Source organism: Berghia stephanieae, chromosome 3 (genome assembly GCF_034508935.2).
Source record: "Berghia stephanieae isolate SIO BIC M18660-M18661 chromosome 3, UCSD_Bste_1.3, whole genome shotgun sequence".
Lineage (NCBI taxonomy): Eukaryota > Metazoa > Mollusca > Gastropoda > Nudibranchia > Aeolidiidae > Berghia > Berghia stephanieae.
In genome coordinates, this window is record NC_088362.1 from 78073455 (window position 1) to 78093008 (window position 19554).

Sequence of the window (19554 nt, forward strand, 5' to 3'; positions counted from 1 at the left end):
TTTACTATCCCATTTTCTTCCTATTTACTGGCGCTGATATGATCTTAATGGGTTGCAAGTGTTGTAAAACCCTTAACAACAAAAATCAAAACTTGCTGTCTCTCCTGTCTCCTTATATCTGTTTTCTGTCTTTGTCTTGAAATGGGTTTACTTGGTTTTGTCATGGCCATAGTCGGAGTCTTTGGCTGTGCCGGAAACATTGGTATTTTTTTCCTTGTAAATCATCTCTCAGTTATGTGCTATTATTACATTTTGTTTTGATTACCATTTGTAAGCGTTTGGGTGTGTTCCACTTAGTGGGATCCTGTGCTTGTGTCTGGATCAGACTTTTTTTTAGGTGATCTCAAATTAATATCACCAATAGTGTTCTCTTGGAATCTACTTTTGTTCTCGATTTGAACCATTCCCCTCTGTCTTACTTTTCTTGTGTGCTTTTAATTTTAAATTCCTTTTTACTAGCGCTGAAGTGACATTATTGTGTCACAAACCCTCAAAAACAAAAACATCAATCTTGACACACCTGAGGTGAAAACCATGAACAGAAATGAATATGACAGCTTCAAATATATCGAACGCTTTTTTTTTTGTTTACTTTCCAAGATTTTTCTATAGAGAAGACCTACAAATTATCTCTGTTGTTCTTTATTGTTTTTTGTTGTTTGTTGAAGAAGGGTTTTGAGCCCGAAATGTTCCGTGTTTGGTATTTTGTTCTTTTTTGAAACTGTTATATCCATTTTTGTTTATTACTTTTTAAAGTCCACAGCTTCTAGCAGCCTAGTTTCACTTTGACTTTTGAAAACCATGGTAGCTCTGGGAAGTTACCCTTACTGTGTCTTATACTTCTACTCCTATGCGTCTTAGAACCGGTATTTTCTGCCATATCTAATAAATACCTACAAAAGAATTTGGTTTAACATGGTTAAGATGTCAAAAATCCTGTCTTTGTCTATATTGATATTAATAGTACACACCTGATGAAATGAAAGTAATAAAAAAAAAAATAAAATAAAACTGGGAGTAGACTTTTTTAAGACAAAAGGCTTTCATAGAAAAAGCACAGAATCCGTTGCAGGTACAGAAATGCAACAGAGAAAAAAGGGAGCTAACTCGTAGTGTTTTAAAATTTTTGCAAAGGTTTATGGGTGTTATGTCCCTTAGACTGAGGGACGATATCGATTTCTTTTGTGGATACAAGTCAGTGTTGGACAGCCTTTTGTCCCTGCAGACCTGTGTCAAGTCATCTTGATTGATCAATATTTTCCAAAATGGGAGAAAATGATTTTGATTTGTTGTTCTGATCCACCACATCAATCTGGCGTTATATTGGAAATATATAAAATTGTGTTTAAAGATAAATTGATTAGAATTAGGAAGTTCTCAATTAAATTTTGTTGGTTTCTAGCTTTTAAAATTCAATTCATAATTTACTCGTGAAATAATGCGTATGTGATAACACTGTCATTTCTCTTACTCTTAACTTGTCATCAACTGAGAGGAAATCAGTTTTACCTAAATTTTTGTTTTTAGAACTATAGAAATGAAAAATCCAGGTGTAGATACTGGTATACGATATAAACAGCTTAAAAACGTTGTCCAGAGATATGCCGGGGAAAAATAATAACAATACTATAAAACAAAAACAAACAAAAAAACCAACACCAAAAAACCCCCAATAACATTCCCCAATTATGGATTTAGTCATTTAAAATCCTTTTCCTTTGCATTATTCTCTCTTGTTATTTTTTTATCCATCTCTTGTTTTTTTTTTTTCTTTTCCCATGTCTAGTGAATCCTGTGTTTACACAACCTGATCTACTTCCTTCCATTATCATCTTACATAATGACTAAAGATGGCTGCCACATTCCAATGCTAATGTCTGCATTCGTCGCCGAATCTCGACCATCCTACATGTGTAGGTGGACATTACGGTATCATTACGTTTTTTTACACGAGATGTAGACCTAAATATATTTAGAGATTGGAGTCTTTTCGTGGGCAGCCTTCATTTCGTTTCTTCTCCTTCAAGGCAACAACTCTTTGCATTAAGCTCTCTCTCTCTCTCTCTCTCTCTCTCTCTCTCTCTCTCTCTCTCTCTCTCTCTCTCTCTCTCTCTCTCTGTGCCTCTTTCTTCCTCCTTTCTTTTCTTTCCTTTTTTCCATTCTCCAGATCTTTTTTTTTTTTTTCAATGGATTCCAATCTTTCTGCATGATTGGAGGGCCCGATAACTTCGTTGATAGAGTTCTCACATCACAGGCAACAGGGAATGTAATCGATCTCGGGTGAATTCGATACTTTTTTTCTTTCCCCTCTACGCTTGATCCCTATCTGCCCACGTTGCTTCTTCCCTCCATGATTTTCATTTCCTCTTTAAAATGTCCGTGTTCTTGCTTCCTGCGGTTCCTACCTCTTTCCCTTTCTTTCTTCTTTTCTCCTTGTGTTTATTCCCTCTCATTTCCCTTTTCTTCATAATAGGCACTTGCAAGAATTTTTCAAAATAGTGATATCGGTATTAATTTAGCGTAGAAAAATAAAGGGGAGTGAAACATTTACTAAAGTGAAAAAATTACCGCTCTATCTCAACTAGTTAAAAAGTTATGACCTTTTATGTGGTGAAAAAATCTCTATAGAAGCTTAATAGGAAAATATGTGACCAAAACACAGCAACCCAATGGATAATCAAGTATAATTCAGAAACGGCTTCAGATACAACTTTGAAATTTTTACATGTGGTAATTCAACATCTCTGTAATACATTGCAAACAGAAAAATAATTATTTATTGAGAGAGAAAGGTATAGTTTGTATAGTTTAGAGCTGAAATCAAGGAAAAATAGATCACGACATGCAAATGAATGACCTATTGGAATTTTGGAAAAGTCGACAATTAAATATTTATTCACATGTAGATAGACCAAATACACCACTGAATCGGCGTCATTTAGTTGTTCATTTTGAACTTTTCAAAATGAAAATAGACCTCATAAAAGCAGAGATATGGACTGATAAATGTTTGAGGTGGTGTATCAGTGTTTAAAATGGTCGAAAATAGGTGATTTTAAAAACTTCCGCTCCCCCGTTCCCCTAAATCGGAAAAAAAAGGAAGAGAATTGTAAATTATAAAATGAATGCATGGACATGAAAATGCCAATAAATTGAATAATTTGAAACAAAAATAACTTCCATAAATGGAATATTTTGTAAGATATAAAGATGTAAAGTTTTGATGTTGATTGACGAAGTTATCTCTCAAACCCAGCAGACGACAGGAAGTGAATCAGTATAAGAAAATGGCAGCTTCTGTAAACAATCGAGGCCAATTACTGTTTTTTTGGGGAGCTCTAACTTTTGAGTGCAAACATATTTTGCTCTGAAATTTTTAGAGAAGCTACTTTAATATGTATCTCAGAAGGAATTTTTTATTAAGAAGGACCATCTCTGGTTTAAAAGTTATAAGCGTTTAAACACATATACTCTCTTTACGCAAAGATTTCTCAAAATTATGATATAGGAAGATAATAATATTAGCATCATTGTATGCAGAATTTTATGCCTTTCCAATGATATATAATACATGCCATTTCATTCCACTGAGAAAGAAGAATGAGCATTTTAAAATCACTCCTAAATTTTTTCCCCTCAAAAACGGAAACAGAAATCCTCGCCTGTTTTCAACTCGCGAGAGCTACTTCTTGCAAGTGCCTATTCATAATATGTTCTGTCATTACTCGTTCATTTTCTTTTATTTTACCACCAAAGTCATGTCTAGTGATTATGGTAACATCAGTTACACAGAAATTAATAGAAAATGAACCGAGCTATTCGTTAGAGGGTCAGTTTTCTAGCACCGTCAAGTATGCACCTGTTTCGACATTGAATGAAGAAGCCAATATGCTGTCATCTGCATATTTTGCCAAATTGGGACCTAAAACTTGCCAAAATTTGCCCCAAAAACCCCCCAAAATTTGCCAAGAAATTTACCAAAAAAATTGCCGCACTTTGGGTTCTTATTTGATGATTTTTTAATGAAACAATCCATGACTGAAGTTGGAAGTGTAAGTGACTCGATTTATTTGACTTGAGAAATGAAATGACTGTGAATAGCGTTGTTACAAAGATTTTAAAGGATCATTATCCGTAGAGAGTAGCTTCCCTTGGTTTGGGACCAGGCAAAGCTGCAACATTTCTCAAGTTTCGCACTTTTTTTTTTCCGTTATTTTGTTTTCGCTTCTGATTTTTCCCAAAATTTGCCACGCGATTTGCCAATTTTCCCAAAATTTGCCACGATTTGCCAATTTCGGGAAATTTGCCAAAATTTGCGGATCACCCTGATATTTGCGGCCGCAAAAAATGCAGATGACAGAATATGTATACTGTTGTTTTTCATTCATATTACGCATTGCTCGTCTTGCATCTCGGTTAACTTTACTATATCAATTTCACCTAAATCACTCTCTCTCTCTCTCTCTCTCTCTCTCTCTCTCTCTCTCTCTCTCATTTACATAAACACTCCCCCCCCCTCTCACACTCACACACATACAAACACTCTTGTCTTTCATAAAATCTAACCATTTTTATTATAACGTTACAGTTACAGCACATCTCATCTGATTTGGGTCTTTGACACCCCTCTCAAAAATCTGATACGGTTAAATCATCTCCACGAAATCATTGAGGAATAAGCTTCAACACCCATGTAGCCCATGATAGAATCGGAAGTTTATCCTTTTTTACTTCCTGTTCCATCCTGATACGGGCAATACGAATTGCTTGTAATCCTTTGATAGGACGTTAGCGGTTCTAAGTAACGCCTCGCTACAATTTTAGAAAAACAACATATATATTAGATCTATTGAGAGTCCAAGAAATGTTATGGACCTTGACGGCGACAGTGGTTTAAACTGTGGGGGCTTTCATGATCTGTTGTTTGATCATAATGGTGATTATCATGGAGAAGACTCGAAGGAACCGAAATATGCTTTATTTGGAAAGAAATGGGAAGTTAAATACACATAAAAACAATGAAAACATGGAAGCTCAGTTACATGACAAATTAGAGAGGTTTCATTAATGGCTATGACCGCCGCTGCTACTAAGGGATCAATCAATTTAAATTAGCGTTATAATTATAATGTCCTTTACACCTTTGTAAGAACGGTTCATCACGGATAAGAATGTCAGATGATTAGTTCCTTATAATAATTAATACGTAGTTCATTATTTAGGGGAATTATAAGGTGAAAAATGAGAAATACATATTATATGCTTTTTCCATTGATTACACTTTGTTTTAAGCATGATTGTTATAAATATACACTACTGTAATATGGAGTCATAAATGATAACAACCTATAATTGGTCAGTGTTTTGTAATTGTCATCAACTCATCCTTGTCGAACTAATTTGATAATGATAAGGCCACTTACACTTTTTACACATGAATAATAAAACATGGACACCATAGTTCGTACGAAGGCGTCAATTTCCTCACACCTTCAACTTCAGTCCACGCGTCCATATTAGGCAATTTTCAACTTGACTTGGTTACACGTAAATGTACCTGGTGTTGTTTAGGTAGGACGTTGAACCGTCACAAACTGCATGAGTTCAAATATCAGTAACAGGTGGGACTTTTTTTCAGCCCCAGTCCTATAAGCAGTGATTGAGAAGGTTATCTGAATCAATTTCAAATCTGAGGGAAAGTTTTGACGGATCGTTGTCTTGTCCAGATGGTAACAAACAGAAGTTGTGTTTTTAACGTGGCGCTGAATCGGGAGATCGTACATAGAAGTTTTCATCGAGTTAAAAAGAAAAATCTTTGTAGGCTTTTAGGTTAGTGGTATGACACTCGGCTTGTGATCAGTTGGTCCAGGATTCGAGTCTCGCTTGTAGGTGGCTCAAATTTGAGTACTGGGAAAAGTTCTTTTCTCTGATTTTCTCACCATACTCAGACGTAAAACGAGTACCCGACCGATACCAACGTTGTCAATAGAAAACTTTGTAATAGCACCATAACAAGCGTCATGTTTCGTCCTAATGTAAAGTGTTGTTGGCGTTGACCCTCTATAAAGCACTTTGAGCACATTAAGTCGATATTTTGTTAAAACAAATGTGCAAAAGTAACTTTACTTTTGTTTTGAATCAATTTATTTGAATTTTAAAAATTGGACAAATGTTATATCACAGAAATGAGCAATATTTTTAATGGACGTCAACAAACATGCACAATCCTAAAAGTAACGACGACCCAAAGAACACAAGATGGGTTGCTCTGCTTCGAAAAAAAGAAAAAATCGACGCAAAAAAAGTCAGTAATAATAATAAGCATATGTCTGTCGAAACCTCGAGGCGCTTAAAAAAACCCAAACCCAACAAAAAAAAAAAAAAAACAACAAAAAACAACAAACAAATCAGGTCATTGTTTACCCAAGTAACAAATGGCGAGACCAAATCAACCAATATCAAAACATTAAGAGCATAAAACAGGCATCAAAAACAATATAAAAGTCACATACAATAAATGTAAAATTCAATTAAATATTTGTAAAAAATATTTGTTTTCAGGTTTTAACCATATTCCGAACGGCATATTTTACACCTGATTCCCACCGGCTGGGTGCATTGCACCCGGTAACAATTAAATAAGAAAAATACGGCTGGGTGCATTGCACCCTGTGATTCAATGACAAGATTTAGGCACTGGCAACTATGGGAAAGTGTTTCTTATTGATTGGCAGATATCTAAATCAATCAAAAGTGGTCCCCTTTATGATAAGAGTTATGTCCCCTAAGTTACCATCCATTTTCACGTTCATTCTTCCTTTTTTCAAGCATGTGCTCTCTTGTTGTTCTCCATTTTGACCATTAATTCAATTCTCAGCGTGAAAATACGGCTCTGAGGTCTTGTTGGTATGTTTCTCACTATCAGATTGGAGGGTCCTGGGTTTGAGCCTCTCTCTGCGCATACGTACTTGAATCCTTGGAAAAGGCTCTTTACTCACATTATCCCACCGTACTCAGGTGTAAATGAGTACCTGGCCGTTAACAGCATTGTCTCTGTCGGAGAAATTTGTAATATCGCTGAACAGGCGGCATGTCTCGTTCTACATGTTACATGTTGTTATTGGTCAGAGATCCTTCGTAAAGCACTTTCGGCATGTTTAGTGGATATTGCGTTATGTAAAAGATTGTTAATCATATATTTGTTACAAGTAGCTAGACCCGTTCCGTGGACGCTGTACATTTTTTCAGTACATGTCATCAAAGCCTGACTAACAAGGATTAAAGATGTTCTGTATTTGTGAGACTACGACAAGTTATCATCTGAGGGATTTCCTTAATTGATGAAAGGAACCACATTCACAAGGGTGGCTACAAGTGATTCTGTGGCTGCGACATTGTCAAGAACTTGACAATTTTCTTGACACTGGGCGGAATTTATCATGCGACAAATTGTTCACCAAAAAAAAAAAAAAAAACAAACAAAAAAAAAAACTAGCGACAGATCTTCTGAAGAGAAAATTGTCAATTGTTGGCACAGTTCGATGAAACAAGTGCTTGCTCCCTCCCACCTTCCAAAGTAAGAAGGAACTGGGACTTTTGGAATCTAATTTTCTTTCCCGCAGAGGAATCACACTGGTTTCTTTCTAGGGTAAATGATACGAGAACACAGTGCTGCTGAGTTCAATGGACAATGAAATGACTGCATGAGATGGTCGCAAACCAGAGATTGTGCACACTTACAATCAAACAAAAGATGGGGGTGGCCACAATGGACCAGAAGGCACATTTCACATTCCCTCGACTATTTTCAAGCATGTGCTCTGTTGTTGTTCTCTATTTCTGACCATTAATTTAAAAGTCAGCATGAAAATGCGGCTCTGAGGCACATTCCTTCTAAACCAAGCAGAAAACAAAACAAAAATAAAATAAATAACCATTGGTGATGTTGCCAGAATTACTTGCAGGGTGATTTGGAGCCATTTATTTTTCCAAGGATCGATATAGCAACGTCAAAAATCGTCAAGCGTTCCTGATCAAAACAACCAAAGAACCTGTCTTTGAGCAAGTCAAACGGAAGGCAGCAAACAGGACACTGAACCGGACATATAGTCAGAACATAGACAATACTGTTGAAAGTTTGAAGAAGGTATGCAGTCAACCAGAAAAGAGAACTACAACCACACCATCAAAGAACAAAACAAGGAACACTCGCCACCCTAAAACATACAAAACAGAAAAAAGATGTAGTATTTAATAGTAGTATCTGACCATCATACAAAGGCAGGAAGATAGGAACAGTGTTCAAAGTGTTATAAACATGTCTGCAAAGAACATTTGTCTATCTTGTGTGAGAAATGCCTTCAAGAGTGATAGTGAAAGTTATTTCCTGAACGCAGGGTAATGTCAAAGTTGTATTTTTACTCAAAATCTTTTGAAACTGATGTATTTTCCCTTTGAAATAATATATTTTTCACTTTAAATATAATACATTTTCATAACTAAATGTATTTTAAGTATATCACATCAGTCTGTTTGTACTGCTTTTATGCATCCCTCATTTTTTTCTATGTTAAAGTATACGGGTGCATTGCACTCAAACAGTATTTTTCCTCTTATTTTGTTACCGGGTGCATTGCACCCAGCCGGGGTTGACCATGGTCAAAATTTTGTCCCTGAATAAGATTTTACGTTCTTTGACAATAATTCCTATAATTTGCATATGTATTTATAACCACTATGGAAACGCTCATTCTGAATTTTAAGGAAAAAAATTTATTCTGATCTGAGCTAAAATATCTACAGTTGTTTGGTCGCTTCGGGTGCATTGCACCCAGCCGTTCGGAATAAGGTTTTTAAAAATGTCTATTGTGCTCGAAAATCTCACAGATTGAGGGAGATCAATCCAAATCGTGGGTCCGAATTTCATAAGAGACCTATCGCCAAAGTATTTTAGTAGTTTAGTTATAGGAGATGCTAACAATTTTAAATCGTGGGATCTAAGATTTCTCAGAGGTACTTACGGTTGGAGTAGTGTTGAATGTAGAGGGGGACAGAAATACACCAAAGCAGACAAGGGCTATTTTGTATCAATTCTAGCCCGGACTGGCAGCCTGTGGGTTCGAAGCATGTCCTTTGTATCCTCGTAATGAGATTTTCCCAGGACTAATCTCGCCGCACAATTCTGTACCCTCTAGAGTTTTGTCTATTTTGTTATTGGGGAGAGCAGTGAATTGCAGTAGTCAAGATCAAAGCAGAGACAGTTTTCTTCAAGGTGTTGAAAGGTAAACATGACCTCATCTGTGATTTTCTACGGAGCTCATCATAATTCATAATTTTCACATTATTGTTTATGTGCTGAACCATAGACAAAGAACTGTCCAGAATTACACCCAAATTTTTAGCATTTTCAAAAATAGAAATATCACAATCAGTTATGATTAGCGTAGGAGTTGGCAAGTGGATAGACTTTAATTTTTGCTGACTTCCAGTTACGCGTATGGCTCCCACGATTTCCAATCATTGCTCGGACAAGTCTCCACATAGAGGTTATCAAGGGGTTTATCTCATGTTGCTTTGATGTATTCTACTCTGATTCAACAATGTTCCAAAGCTCGTAAGCATTCCTAGCTCGGTTCTGTTGTTCCCGTGCATGTTTTTTGAGATCTTAGAGGTGCTCAGAAAGATTGGGGTCTGGATTTACAGCTGTCCACTCGAGCACCAGGGTCATATTCTCGATTAGTCGAGGTTGCACAGATGCCTTCTAACTCTGAGTCCAGCCGCTGCAAGTCTTCCTAACACTGTCCATCTTGAAATGTTGTTTTCCACAGCGATGTCAAATGGTTGGTTACGTGTCGATCATCATTGGCCCTTATTACTCTGAGTTGACCAGTCCGTCATTGATTCCTCACATGCCCTGTTAGTGTTGAACTTTCCGATAATAGAATAGCAGACAGCTCTACGCTAACAACATAGAAAAGCAGTACAACCTCAGCTACTGGCCGGATGTGCCAGATAGACGGGCTCTCTCTTCGACGCTCAAATTTGGCAAGTTTTTCAAGAGTAAAAGAATTGAAATCGAAATAGATAATTACAAAATGAATTCACAAAGATAATATGTTTTTGTTTAAACCAGAAGATAACTTGTAAGGAGCAGCAGACAACATGGTAATGTTCAATCAGGGCACATTGGTGTGAAAGGGTTCTGTTTCGAGAATTTAGTCGGAATATCAAGTTCGCAGTCCACGCTGTGAATGACAGATTACAATATAACTAAGCACGCCTGTGGTTTAACAAATGCTCTTTTAGGTGCTCTAAAATTTTTGACTCTAACACATATATTTAAACAATAGTAATTTAGCGTGTAAAAATGTAAAGTTATTTTTATATATAAAAGCTCACATTTAAAAAATGCAGCTAATAAGTCTGATAACTGACGAACTTATGGGCTTGTTTTTCTATTGCTGTAATGGACAATATTCTACGTCGGTTTGAGAGTATTTCCATTACAACAATAAGCCTGTAACATGTTGGGTTTTCAGACTTGTAAATATGTATACGTCGAGAGAGAGATTAAACACACGCAAACACAACACATTAGACTACTTGTCACTTGTCTATGAATGAAAAATCACAGAATTCAGGTATTGCATCTAATCAGATTGAAAGTTAACAATGTGCACGTTGCGTTAGCACCACTGACGCAAATGTCACCCCCTATCTGATCTTGTTGTCGTTTACCGTATCTTATTACAAAGACTGACAAACGTTTGTTTACTTGAAACACCAGACATGTTTCCTTTACGTTGGGCCAAGTTTGCATTGAAAACAACGCCAGGGAACTTTGATGGGTTTGATATGAAACTGTGAGCGTTTGTCTCGTGCCTAAAACTAAAATGCTCCATCAACGAGATCGACGAATTACTCGAATGAATTGATTATTTAAAAAAAAGGCTTGATTATTTACATAGCGTAACATCTATTAAATGAGCTCAGACACCTTTACAAGGAGTACCAAGCCAACAACAGCACTAAAACATGTAGTAGAACGAGGCATCACGCTTGTAAGGCGCTATCACAATTTTTTCGACAGAAAACGCTGTTACATGCCAGGTACTCATTTTTATACCTGAGCACGGTGAGAGGAAGTGAGTAAAACGCCTTGTCCAAGGACTCAATTTTGCGCCGCCCAGAACGGGACCCGAACTAAGGAGATACAGACCGGGAGACACGTGTCCTGCCACAATACCACAAAACCGCACAGTAAATTGATGAGTGTCAAAAACGAGAAATAAATTCTAATAGTAAGACCGGTGGCAAAAATTGTGATAGAATTTGCACAGTTGTCCATGATGATATTTTTAAAAAACTCGTTTTAAAAATAATATATTAAAAATATTATTTGGAAAATGAAGTATCAGAGCTTTTAAAAAATGAAGACAAGGAATAAATCCATTCTACTCTCTCCCTCCCTCCCTCTCTCTCTCTCTCTCTCTCTCTCTCTCTCTCTCTCTCTCTCTCTCTCTCTCTTCCTCCTCCTTCTCCCCCTCCTCCTCCTACCCCTCCTTCTCCTACCGCCTCCTCCTCCTCCGCCCCTCTCTCTCCCTCTAACCCCCAATTTTGATTTTTAAAATTTTGTCTATTATTGGAATATTATACAAATGAAAGCAAGCCAACAATTTGAGACACGTTGCGACTCCTTCCAAACTAAATTGGAAACGTTTTCAAAGAAAAGAAGGCTGCTGATAACGTTTGCCAAATAAATTTGAAATTCATCACGTTACACTATGGTTTTGTTAACTATTTATTTTCCTTAACCCTCTCCACGCCAAGACACAACAGATTCTGTTCAGCTACCTCCGTCATTACTGACGTATTCGTATTATTTACCCCCCTTCCTGGGTTGATTAACGGCTAAAGGTTTTACAGTACAGTAGGCATAGTTTTAGATATAATAAACAAATGAAATGAAAAAGAGAAATGAACCATAACAAATTTTCTCCCACAAACACACACACATACACACACACGCACGCGCACACACACACACACACACACACAAATATATATATATATATACACACACACACACAATAAAAGCCAAATAAAGAAGAACAAAAACCAAACTAAATATAATTAAACAACCAAATCACATTGCCTATACTTTATTTATTTGGAACACAAGAAAATGAATCTGTGAAAAATGCAACAGTATCTTAGTACTTTAATTATACCGTTCTTTAAGAATAAGAAATACATAAACAAGAAATGAAATTATACTTACAAGGAAACTGCTTACAAAAGGCCATCATCTATAAAGTTAACATAACCACCAAAACACTACGGCATAATCATTGGCAGCACAGAACTTTTAAACAGTCATAAACATAATATCCTCAACAAAAGATCCGAACTTATGCCAATGTGCAGACACTCAAATTCAAATTAATATCTCAAAATAAACGCACCACACAACACTCTAAATGAATGAATACCATACCACGAATCTACCCTCTATCAAAGAAGATGGTACATCTGAAGAGACGCTCGAGTGTCGAAACGGCCGAATTGGATGATGTGAGTTGATTTTACTCATTTTATAAATAATTTCTTCCCCCTCCCCTCTTACTCTTTGATAAACTAAATGTAAACACGAAGTGTAGCAATGTACATGATAGACCTATCTAGTCTCTTACAAAAAGTACAAAGGTTTTCCCGGTGTGAACTTATTTGCAAATAATATGTGCACGTCGGGTTTTACGAAAGACAGATAATGTAATAACTGTAGATAATGGTATGCTCAGCACATGGCGTCCCCAAAAACGTAAGACTAAATAATGTTTATTCTCTATTGTCTTCTGGCACTTTTCTATTCACTTCATATCTTGTTGTTACCAACATAAGTGCCTGCTCCACTCACTTTTCTGAATTAAAATTCACCCCATACACCGAGCATACTCAATGTCTCAATCGTTTCTATGTTATATGTTTGTGTTGAGAATATTGGCTATTAAGCTTAACTGCTGGTCAAAATTATTCGCGATGGTGGTGTACGAACGAATCGGCGGTCTCAAGAAGTAGGTGAGAGAGGGATCTAGTAATGACTTTGAGTTTGAAACGAATATTTTTTGTGTTCGTGGATAGCTTACATGGTAGAGCCACGTTCTCACCTGCCAGGCGGAGTTGTCGTACCAATAAGGTCGCAGGTTCAAACCCCACCACCGCCGCGAAAAATTTTTATTCTCTATTGTCTTCTGGCACTTTTCTATTCACTTCATATCTTGTAAGACTAAATAATGAGCTCTATGTCATGAGATCTAATTTAAAAAAAAAAAAAGAAAGTAAGAAAAAATTGTAAAGTTTATTGCTCGACATGCAAAGATAATATACCTATTTCCCATGTTGAACAATCATTGAACGAGTTATCTTCCGTCTGTGTAGTGTTTGTTTAAGATCAACCGATCATTTAGCATAATGCAGACAAAGCCACAATCACTTCAGAGACTCACTTATAAAAGGCGCCATTGCATTTTTGACATAATATTATTATATTCAAATGACTTGGATAGGATGCTGGCCCTGTAAGGAGCTATAACAATTTTTATACAGAGACGACGCTCATTGACAAGGTACCAATTTACATATGAATGCGATAAAAAAAATGTGAGTAATGAACATTTTGGAATGATTCAAAATGGCACCTCCAACAGCGGTGATGGGAACGGGGACCTACAGGTCCGAGTGCGAGTGTATTTATCACAAGACTACAAAGCCGCACACTTAGAACTTAGAACCAGAGGTCCCAGGTTTGAGAGTTTTTGCCAAGATGAGGGTGATTTAAATCGATCGATATTTGAAGTACGAGTGTTCTGGACAAATTCTTTAATACACGTCTTTCTAGAGTACGGCAGTCTACTGGTTAAAATCCAAAGTATCAGAAATAGGAAATTAAACTTTTTTATTTTGAGGTTTGATAAACAAAATACGCTGTCCTCAATGAAAATAATTCATGTTAACTCAAATGTTTCAATTTAAGCTTTAAATTTTATTTCAAACATCAGGCTCTCTTCGACATATTCTTGTTTTGAGACGATGGGTCTCATATTCAGCGACGTCGTCATTCATTAAAGATTTAAAACCACAGTTATGCAATAACAATAGGACTTTCTCTAGTCTATGTCGTTCCGATTTTTGCAATGCACAGACATTGAAATTTGACACCACTTCCGATACCTTATCAAACACTTCTATTGTGTAAGAAACCATTTGGATAACCCCCTTTTTATCTGTTTGGATTTGAATTTATTATATACCTGGAGGGACGGCATGCTGAATTTAACCCACTCCACAATTTAAAAAAAAGGTGGAAATTTAATGGAAAAATAAACACTGGTTTAATTTTAGATAATGAGAAACGGGACATGAAAGACGCAAGAGCAAACAGTATTGCTTCGACAAATCAAAAATGCATGGATTCAGACCATTTCTTGTGAAAAGAAAAAAAAAAAAAGACCAGAGTCCGATAAAGCGAAGCTCCTGGTGTATGTCATGTATATGAAATGCTTGATTGTTTACATTTAACCGAATTCTTTTCTTTACAATCATAAACAGTTGAAGTGTGACCGTGAAATCATGGTGCTCGAACACGTTCTAACGTGGCCAAATGGAATAAACAAACTTTTTACTTACAAATCCTAAGTATTGGATGCTGATAACGACATACACATATTAGCAGGTCTGATAACCGAACACAATATTGACCTTAATTTAACATTGTTGTAATGGACAATATTTTGTGTTGGTTTGAGATCAATGAGCCCTTAAGAATTTGGGTTATCAGTCTATGACAAGCTATTTTCACTTGCTCGCGCGTCAGTTTCAAAATCACTCCAATTGATTAGTGGACAAATGGTCAACGGTATTTGAAAGGGAACTTAACACCTTGAATTCAGACACTTCGGCACGAACAATTTCTTAGAATTTGTCACGAATGATATCTCCAAGTGGTGATGTATAAAGCACAAAGAGTACTGGTCCAAGAACGGAGCCTTGGGGTACGCCAAAGGGAAGAGGTTTACTATGGGAGTACGATTTTATGTTGGTGTCGTCCCGTAAGATAAATCTTGAACCCGTTGAGTGAAGTATCTTGGATACCAGCATTGTTTTGTAGTCGCATGAGGAGGATTTCTTCTCTTTGATTATGAGGCAAGTGCTCTGTCCATTAAACTATCGGGACGCATAAAACAAAGTCTAGGTTATAAACATTGCGAAAAAATAATGACCTTAGTGTAGAATGAGTTAATAGCAGAGTGTTAATCGCAGAGTATGAGCAACACATTGTATCCAAATCGACGTAAAATACTCTCAAACCAACGTAAAATACTGTCCATCACAACAATATTAAATTAAGTTTGGTTATCAGACCTGCTAATATTTGCACTTTGGTCAAAATCAATCGTAACAAATTAGGAAAAAGGCACTGGCGTATGATAAACTTCTGTAAAGGTAAGTATGAAACAGTGTCAAACAAAGCAGAAAAAGGTACAAAAATTAGAAATAATTTTTTAAAAAGTGGGGTTCGCCCCCCCCCCCCCCGCCCCACATACACACTAGGAGCATGTTTAATATAGAGCTAACCATATAGATGACACCGTCAAAACAAAATCTGACAGCACGCTGTAAAGCACGTGCTCCTACTTTTGACCGCTCACCTTCCATAGCAAATTAAAGAAAAATGTATAACCATAACAATGTGATTGTAGGTGGCAAAAGAACCACATACTTAAAAATATTCGATAATGCATCAAATAATGTCTATATAATTGACATTTTAAGAAACAGATGGTAAAATTTATCAAAAATTACTGTCCATCTGTTTTTAGACTACGGTAAAGTTAATTATTCAAAATGAATGCGCGTGTGTGAACAAATCTAGAACTATTTGAAACCCGCTTTTCAGAATCATTTTGCCATATATGATGATGAGGTAACGATTTAGCTCAATGTTGACCTGTAATAGCTTTCCGGGTTGTAACTTTGGAGAAAAAAAAAAAAAGAAAGTGTCCCACTCAACCTCTTGTTACATCTTTGAATTTAACAGTCTGCTGCTGAGCAATGTGTAAACAAAAGGTTGATTGGATGCGTATGGCATGCTTTCTGGTATATTGCAGCATAGTTCGGATCATTTACGCCTAATTATGAAAAAACAAAATGGGTTATGTTTTGAGGGCGTCATCTAGTCTAAATTGTTAGCTCTATCGGATTTTTTTTGCCAAAATAAATCGAAAGCTTAAAATACAAAGGGAATAGAATGTGCCAAAGTTTAATCTTTTTTACACACTTTGTGCCACGAATCACTTGTCACCTAATCAATCCACCAACAAATTAAACAAGTATAATTAGACCCGTCTATAGAATATTTACTTTTGGTATAGAATTGTTCTTTTTATATGAAAAATATGTATTAAAAAAAATAAAAACATTCGAGCGTTTATATGGCGCAATATCCACTATACGTGCTAAATGAGCTTTACAATGGGTCCCCAGCCAACACCAACACTTCTCATGTACGACGAAGCATGACGTTAGATATATTACACGTTCTTTTCCCCCGACAAAGACAACACTGCTTACGGGCAGGTACTCATCTTACACCTGAGTAAGTTGAGAGAATGTGAGTAAAGGGAATTTTCCGACTCAACTATGCGCCACTCAAAGCGTAATTCAAACCCTGGACGTTTCGATCTGAAAGCGAGTGTCATACTACTAGACCACAGAGCCGCAAATAACTTTGCTAAAATTAGCCGTTCGTTTGATACTTGCGTGAAAAGTGAAACGTGACAAGTGACGAGTGACTGCACGACTCGAGGTGATATTATATTATAGTATCGATTCTATACATTTCTATTTGCTGTCTAGCTTCCTCCAACCTTGTGGTGCGATGGTCAGACTGGAAAAAAGTCATCGACATAGTATTATAATTTTCGCATTTAACTTGATTCGCTTTTTGTTTTACCCTTGAATTTGAAGTAACCTGCTGGCATCTGGTTCAACTCTCACATTCTTGTCATGTGACTTTGAGGGTCACTTCGCCTCAGCCTACTTGCGACGCAATACAGGGATATACTAGTCTTCCTTTCAATAAATTCTCATACTCTGGAACCAAATTCCCTCATGGGATGATTAAAGAGATCTTATTTACTATTTTTCTTTCATTTAACTATTCATATCTATTATTGATTTTCCTATTGTAAAATGAATAAATCGAAGAATTTCAATGTTGTCACGAGAAAGCGTTTGGATCTTCAAACAAACAAAAATTAAACCCTCTCCTATTCCTTACTCAAGTCTCTGTCTTATATAGTTGTTAAGTCTCTCTCTCTTTCTCTCTCTCTCTCTCTGTGTGTGTGTGTGCGTGTGTGGATCTCTCTCTCTCTCTTTTCTCTCTCTCTCTCTCTCTCTCTCTCTCCAACCCCCGCCCCCCTTTCATCCTTTATTCTTATATCTCTCCCGTCATCCTCTTCATTGTTTACTTTCTCTGTCTCATTTTGCAGCCCTACTCGATCTATAAGTTTGGTTAGGCAAAATGAAAAATAGAATAAAACTTAAACCCATTTCTGCCCTTGAATGAAAGAAATCATTTCATATTATAAGATATCAACCGTGATTCATAATATTCATTATTTGTATTCAGATATTTTTAACTGGCTTGTTTACTAAGCCTGCAAATAATGTCTTCAGAATTCCGTTTGACGAAGAAGCTGTTGTGAACAACAGATATTGTCCGTGCCTTTTGTGTTTGTTTTGTCTTTTTAAAAAAATTTTGGTTTGTTTGTTTATTTGCTTTTGTTTTTCCTGTTTTTAAAATTTTTAAACATTTTTTTTTTCTGTAATTTTTGATTGTCATATACTATCGCCGAATATCTAGATATTATCGTATATTGCGGCGTGATTAAAGACAAGATTAATAATAATGGGGGCTATTTCATATAGAAATGTATTTGTGACACACACACACACAGACATGCACACAGACATGCACGCAGACACCCACAAACACACACACACACACACACACAAACACACACGTATATTATATTGTTGGTATCTTTTGGGGTGTTGTCCTTCTCAAAATATTTGAACATGAATCCTACCGAATTCTTTGGCAGAATCTTTTATTTTTGTCTGTGAAGAAAGAATAAGCAAATTTATTCTTAATGCTGATTTTGCTTTAGGTTCGACGCCACCATCAATGCAGGAAAAAGAGACGTTTTTTATGTGCAGCGAATTCCCAGTTAAAACACTGAATTGCCAAAAGTTCCATAGAAACTTCGGGGGAAAAAAAAGATAAAGATACACACAACATTATTATAATATGATCAAAGAATACGTTGAAGAGAAATGTTATACTAGCAGACTAGTGATAAAATGGCTTCCAAATAATTACTTAACACTGTATCTTTCGGGTTATTAACCCCTCCTTAGCGAACATAAAGAGAAGTTGGAGCAAGATGGTCAAGTAAATAAGGCATTGCACGCACTTCCACCTGGGGATTCGGGATTGCCCTATGTCGCAATCCCATTTTCATTGAGCAATATTCGCCGCTGCGCTGCGGCAGATGCCTGAATTATCTTGGTATTTTCTCAATGAACTTTGAATTTTTTCAAGACCGCCTGTTGGGTGATTATTTCTACTAAATTTTCTCAATCCGACTATAAACTTTTAAGGTTACACATACTTTTATGTGTTGGGACGATTGTTCTGGCGAGCAGAACTCGCAGAGTATTCTACTTAAACGCATACCATCAATATCAAGTACTTTGAAACGTTTATTCAATCTAGATGAGGGCAAAGTGGTTATTTATAAAGCTAAGATAAAGTGACTGGACTGTGACTTTTTAAGACTTCAAGAGGGTTAGTCTGCAAATAAGAAAGAACTCCCCTAACCCTCTCCTTACCATCTATAGGAAAATCGTCACATACGTTACGATGCAACCAACAATTTTCTCATTCTGATATCCTTTGTACATGACAAATTATAAAGAAAATACTTTATTATAGCGATAAAAATTTAGACATGATTATGTATGGAATGTACTTGTTCCTTTTCTCTTTGAGTAGAAAAAAAATCTATTTTTGAGTTGGGTGGGTGTGAATTTTCAGGGAAAATTCTGAAAATGGCTGGTAAGGAGATAGTTAATTATCTGTATTCGTCGGGCCAACGCCTTCCACAACGAGCTACATAATGCATACTCTGTCGATTTTAGGTCAGGATTTTGTAATTCATTCATCATCTATTGTCTCTGGCCATTACTTATATTCTTGCATTTTCACCATATTATTTTAAATAGTCTAGATACAGTTTTATTATAAATATTATTTTGATGTGTCACGTCAATAACTGTTCTTGTATATTAAGTTGTTCAGCACATTAATTTATATGATCGATGATATTTAGTGAGAACTACATACTAATGAAAATGTCTGTCTTAAAACATTAACAAAGAGCTAAGTTATGTCTATTTCGTTCCTTCTACTGATGTTATGCGTTTAGTTAA